Genomic DNA, 6,118 nt, shown 5'->3' with positions numbered 1-6,118 from the left:
TTTGTATTTCTTGCATTTTTAATATATTAAAATCATAAAAAATCATAAAATTATCACGTTTTAATTTTATGCCATCTTAGGTTCAATTTGCATGTAGGAATTAATTTTATTAAGCAAATATCATAAAAATGGTCATTTTTACATATTTAGATTTTGGCCTTTAAAATTAGCATTTTTCTTTAGTTTTAAGTTAGTTGTTTAATGTTAGAAATAAATAAAGAACTTTTAGTTTCTACAAAAATAGATTGATTTAGGATTTTAATTAATTTAATTAGAATTCAGAACCAAAGAAAAGAAAAAAAGGGAATTAAGGAATTATTTGGGTCTTGTTCAAAATTGGGCCAAACACTACATTGGCCCAAAAAAAACCAAATGACCCACCTCTCACCTACCCGACCCGTTTTACCCCTTTCATAAATAAAACCCTAATCTCTTCCCCATTCTAGACCTATACCTAAGCGACAGAGATAGACCCTCCCCTCTCGGAAAAGAACAAAAACAGTGCTCTCATCTGGAAGAAGCTCTCATCTTCAACAGAGCAACCATGACCCCTCCCCTTTGATCCTCTAAAAAGAAACGCAGCAGCGGCGCAACAAAGGGCCAAAAAACGGGATAATCAGTCCCTTCTTCTTCTCCATCTTCTTCACTCTCTCTAATGGCTGTCACCGTCGACTCAGGTCAGTGACCATCGACGACCACACTGCACCCATGCTCTTCCTCTCTTATTCTCACCGGTAAGTTAAGGCCAGAATCAGGCCAGCCACCGAACCCCCATGATTTCCTCCTCCGGAAAGACTCCTTTTCTTGAATAATATATATAAAAAATAATAACAAAAAGAGAAGATTGGAAAAGCTGGTCTGATTTCAAATGCTATGGTTCAAAAATTTCTGGTGGATTGAGTCAATTTCGGACCTAAATCGAAGTTGTGTTGTTGTTTGTGCATTGCTGGACTCTTCTTGTCTTCGCGCGCTTCGTTTGGCTTGTAAATATTTCGTTTGGTTGGCTTCAAATTAGCTGAGTTTGATCGTCTGGATTTCAGACCTTTATTTGGTCTCAGTTTCCATTGATTTCCTGTTTTAGGTAAGTTACACTCGTCTGTAATCACTTATTGAATTTATGACTGGAACATGAGTTTGTTTATGCTAAATTACTGTTTCTACTTATGTTTTCGAAATGGTATGTTCAATTTGAAATCATTTGTCATCTTAGTTGAGCTTTGCTTCTAGTGCTGATGTTAGTGATATTGATTCAATTTGTGGTTTGAAGTTAGAATCGATTAGTCCATGGATTTGACCACTAGTTGGTCAAATTCAACAACTGAAGGAGTCCCAAGACCAAATCAAGCCATTATGAGACGTCGTGAGCTAATGTTTGTCAAGTTTAAAGGCGTTGTGGATGAAATTGAAGGTTACAACTATTATAGCAATTCATCAAGTGTAGTAAACTTAATCAGTCAGGATTATATAGTTTGCTTTCTTATTATAGTTGTAATCTAATAAAAAAAAGTCATTTAGTTGTAATTTGAAGTTTCCCTTATATGTGTAGTTCATCTTTAATTCCTGAATATTTGTTTGATAAAATGATTCAAATTAGTATGAATGTTTAAGCTGTTGTTTCGTTTTTATATTCATTGGTAAATTGAGAAGTAGTAAATAGACTTAACTAGATGTTTGGAAATTTGTTAATCAGACCAGGAGATGAAAGAGTAATTCGTCTTTTCCAGTACTTGTAAATGTTGATGAAACGAGAAAGAGAAGAAGGATGAGTGAGTTGCCTTTAGAAGTGGATCTTTATTTCTATCAACGTACTTGATCATTGAGTTGTTTTGCATAAAAAGCTTGGCATTGTAATACATCTTTAAAATTTTGTTCTGACTTCTGAGTCATCAAAAGAATTCCCGGTGGTTGAGAAATGCTTTGTCCTGTGTCATTTAGGAGCTTCTTAGGCAGCTTATGTGAGAAACCACTATGGAGGCCAAGCCAATTCATTCAGGCCAGTCTAAATAAATGATCGAACGGAATTCATTTGGAAGCTATTTGGGCTTGAATAAAGGCCCATATGTCTTTCCTCTTATGACAATTAGGATTGGACCCATGCATAGTCTCAAACCTTAGGAAATAATCACTTATGAACACGCGTAGTTGCTTTAGGCGCGATTAATGATAAATCATTGTGACTATAGGTATGATTCTTGTGGCATAGTCATGATACCTAATTTTCAAATCTGGGGCTATATTTTGTGACCCAGCCACAACTTCTAATAACTTTAATAAATTAAACATGTTGTAGATCGTGGGTACAGTTCTCGTGACATGATTCACAATGTGTATCAAACAAACAAGTGTACGATAATCGTAACTTGTTCCAGAATAATTCCATAAAATAATTAAAAGCGGTTTAAAAGTTTAAAAATGCACACTAGGTTTAAAAGATGTAGTAAATCAGATAATTAGGAAAATTTTAATAGTTTAAGCGATCGTGCTCGAACCACGGAACTCGGGTATGCCTAACACCTTCTCTCCGGTTAACAGAATTCCTTATCTAGAATTTTTTGGTTTCACAGACTTTGAAATAAAGTCAAATTTCCTCGATTTGGGATTTAAAAATAAATCAGTGACTTGGGAGACAAAAATAAATTATTCCAAGTGGCGACTCAGAAAAATAAATAAAATAATTCCATTTCGGTTTATGTTACTTTAATTGGAAAAACTCCCTTATATCCCCCCTCAGGTGGTAAAAAGGAGGTGTGACAGCTCGGGCGACTCTACTGGGGATAAAAACCCAGAACTTCCTGTTCAGGGTTCAAGAATTCGAGCTTAGAATAAATTTTATAATTGACTTTTATTTATTATCTGATTTTTATATATGTTAAAGCCTAATGTGCTAAATGCCGCTTTTTACCGCTTTGATATTGTTTGAACTATATACACACTGCTGCGAAACCCTTCTCTTCTCATCTTCGGGGAAGTGCATGCTGGCGTGGCTTCTTTTCTGTTAGTGCCATACCCTAATTTAGAAACAGGTTCAGACAAGTTATAAAGCCGAATGGCCTTTTGGTTCCCGGTATGTAGCCCCCTTCCCCCCTCCCCGGCTCGAGTTGTCCGCTCGGGTACACCAAGTCTAGAACAATATACCCAGGTTTTAAACCTAGAATAACTCAGCCTCATGCCGGATCCCTAGTAGGAACGCTTGTTTGCATCATGTGCATTTGACTTTGGGGACTCAACACAGGGGTTGGGTCCGTCTAGGACAGGTGTACCCGAAATAAAAAGACCAACCTGATGCATATTTACATGCTACCTGTGCATTTATTTATTTCGATTTGCATGTTGACCGGCTTCTAGATTAGGGAAGAAAATTCAAAGAAAACCAAGATTGAGGTATGAGAGAAATTCATCCATTTCCCAAAAATGGTGTTTAAAATATCTCGAAATGCTACCAAACTTCTAAAAAAAAAAGAAAAAGAAAAAGAAAAAGAAAAGTCATTTCAAAATGAACCAAAATTTTCTAGTGTCATGCTTCCCTTGTTCCGTCAAAACTGACCGAACTACATGGGTCTAATTCTCACCGGATGTAAGATACGTAGGCAAACCTCATCGGTTCCGACCCTAATTTTAAAAAAATTCAAAAATATTTTTCCTTTGTTCCTTCTGTAGAAATATTTCCTTGGAAAATTAAGAAGAAAAACAAGTAGTTTTTAAATTCAAAAAAGTAGTTTCCTTCTTTCTGAAGTCTTTCATATGAAAAAATAAAATAATAAAAAAAACAAAATAAAAAAAAAATCCAAAATCCAAAATACGGGTTTCCTTCATTTTGGAAGTATTTTTCCAACAAAAAAAATAGAAACAAAAATCCAAAAATATTCTTTTCTCCTTTAAAAGTCTTTCTTTTGTAAATGTCCATAAAAATTTGAGAAATAAAAGTCCAAAAATATTTTCGCTTTTCTTTAAAAGTACTTTCGTAAATTAAAAAAACAAAAAAAGTAAGAAGAGAAACTCAGAAATCTGAAATGTTTTCTTAAAATTCCTTCTTTCGAAAATCCACAAGTCAAATCAAAATTCAAAAATAAATAAATATATTTTTCTACCTTTTTAAGAAGTCTTTTCCCAAAAATTCAAAAAAAAAAAAAAATTCTCTTCCTTGTTTAAAAGTCTTTCTTTCAAAAAAAAAATTTAAAAAAAATTGAAGTCCAAAAATATTTTTGCTTTTCTTTAGATGTACTTTTGTAAATTTTAAAAAACAAAAAAAAAACTCAGAAATCTAAAATATTTTCTTAAAAGCCCCTCTTTCGAAAATTAAGAGGCAACATCCAAAAGCCAAAAATATTTCCTTTCTTCTTTAGAAAAAGATTAAACAAATAAACATTCAAAAAAGTAATAATTTCTTTTTACTTTTGAAATTCCCAAAGTTCAAATCAAAAGAAAAGGAATTTTTAGAAGTCTTTCTTTCAAAAAAATATAAAAAAGTCAACAATCAAAAATCTAACAAAAATATTTCCTTTCTTCTTTTAAAGCATTTCTTTTGAAAATTCCAAAAAACAAAAGAAAACAAAAATTCAAAAAAAAATATGTTTTTCTTCCGTCCTAAAGCTTTCATGGTCTGAGTTTTTATAAAAAGTAAAAAAAAAAAGTTAGTTTGTTTACTCCATTCTCGATCATCCCGAACTACGCAAGATCTAATTCATGCGACGTAATGATACGTAGGTAATCCCCATCGGAATCGATCATAGCCATAAATAAATTGAGTGAAAAATAAACTTAAAAAAAAGTTGAGTAGAAAATAAAGAAAAGAGTGAAAAAAAGGAGTGACATAAAATAAAAGAGTGACTAAAAACAAAAAAACAAAAAAAAGAGAAAAAGAGAGTGCCAAAATAGAAGAGCGACAGAAACAAAACAAAAATCAAGAGCGATTTGAGAGAAGCAAAAATGAAGAAAAGACGTGCAGATTGAAAAAAGAGGGTTAATTAAGGCCAAGATGAAACATGCAACTCGTTCAAACACATAGTAGAAACGTTTAACTGTCTAAGTGCATTGCATCCCAATATGCGATTTCCTATCTGTTAAGCGTCTCAAAACTAACAAGTTTGTGAGGTGTGCAAATTAAGCCAGGTTCTGTTTAGGTGGTTGGTTTTGTTGGTAATCTGGCTTCCCATCCTTACTTACAAGATCCAAAGGAAAGGTTCCTATGGCCTCTGAAATCCATCCACAAATCATCGATCCTGAGGATAGCCCAACACTGGTTATTCCACAACTAGAATCAGCAGCTGCTGAAGAGAATAAGATGTTGCGTCTCTGCATATTGGAAATGTGGGACGCCTGGTCTAATGGTAGGGAACCGCCAAGTGCAATTCCTGGGTTTCCTGAGTTGATCCCTAGGTTAGGTGAGGTTACTAACGCCCCTGTGCCCAACCCGCTCATCCCATGCGGGCACCCTCCAATGTCGTTCAATGTTCCTGGCATGCCTTCTGTGGTTCGTCCCTAGGCGCTAGCTTCCTAGGCACCTTCAGTATTGTTCTCTACATCACCAGTCTGCACCAGAACACAACCAACTTTACCACGGCCGCATGTTAAGCCTCCAATGTTCACTTTTTAGTGTCCACAACTTCAATCAGAAATAATATATGTGAACCCGTACTCTTTAACTCAACCTACGCAATATGATCTCTTGGTGGAGAAAGAAAAGGTTGTTAAAAATTCCGAGCAAGATGAAGCGGCTCGGAAGATGAAGAGCATAAAACAAAGCCTGAAAAACATGCAAGGTCTGAGTGGCCAAAAGAGTGTCTCATACTATGACCTCTGTATGTTTCCCCCTGTCCACTTGCCAGCTAACTTCAAGATACCAAAATTTGAAAAGTACAACGGGCACGGAGACCCGGTCGCTCATCTAACACGATACTGTAACCAGTTGAGGGGCGCTGGTGGAAAAGAGGAACTACTAGTGGCCTATATTGGGGAAAGCCTAACAGGAATCGCTTCTGAGTGGTATACGGATCAAGAAATTACCCATTGGCACGTGTGAGACGATATGGCCCGAGATATTGTCCGCCAGTTCCAGTATAATGTGAACATCGCTCCTGACAGAAACTCTTTGCCCAATTTGAAAAAGAAAACCGTGGAA

The 6,118-nt window shown here is 35.2% G+C and overlaps 1 long non-coding RNA gene across 1 annotated transcript; it reads left to right on the top strand.

The window, feature by feature from the left end:
• The first annotated feature begins 449 nt into the window (after nucleotides 1–449).
• On the top strand, nucleotides 450–1,562 carry LOC107821673 (uncharacterized). Its single transcript, XR_001656192.2, has 2 exons — nucleotides 450–1,081; nucleotides 1,268–1,562. It is a non-coding gene; the product is annotated as an uncharacterized LOC107821673 (long non-coding RNA).
• The last annotated feature ends 4,556 nt before the right edge of the window (nucleotides 1,563–6,118 follow it).

This window comes from Nicotiana tabacum, chromosome 8 (assembly GCF_000715075.1).
Source record: "Nicotiana tabacum cultivar K326 chromosome 8, ASM71507v2, whole genome shotgun sequence".
NCBI lineage: Eukaryota > Viridiplantae > Streptophyta > Magnoliopsida > Solanales > Solanaceae > Nicotiana > Nicotiana tabacum.
The sequence above is the reverse complement of the archived record's forward strand: the minus strand, read 5'-3'. Positions and strand labels throughout refer to the sequence as shown.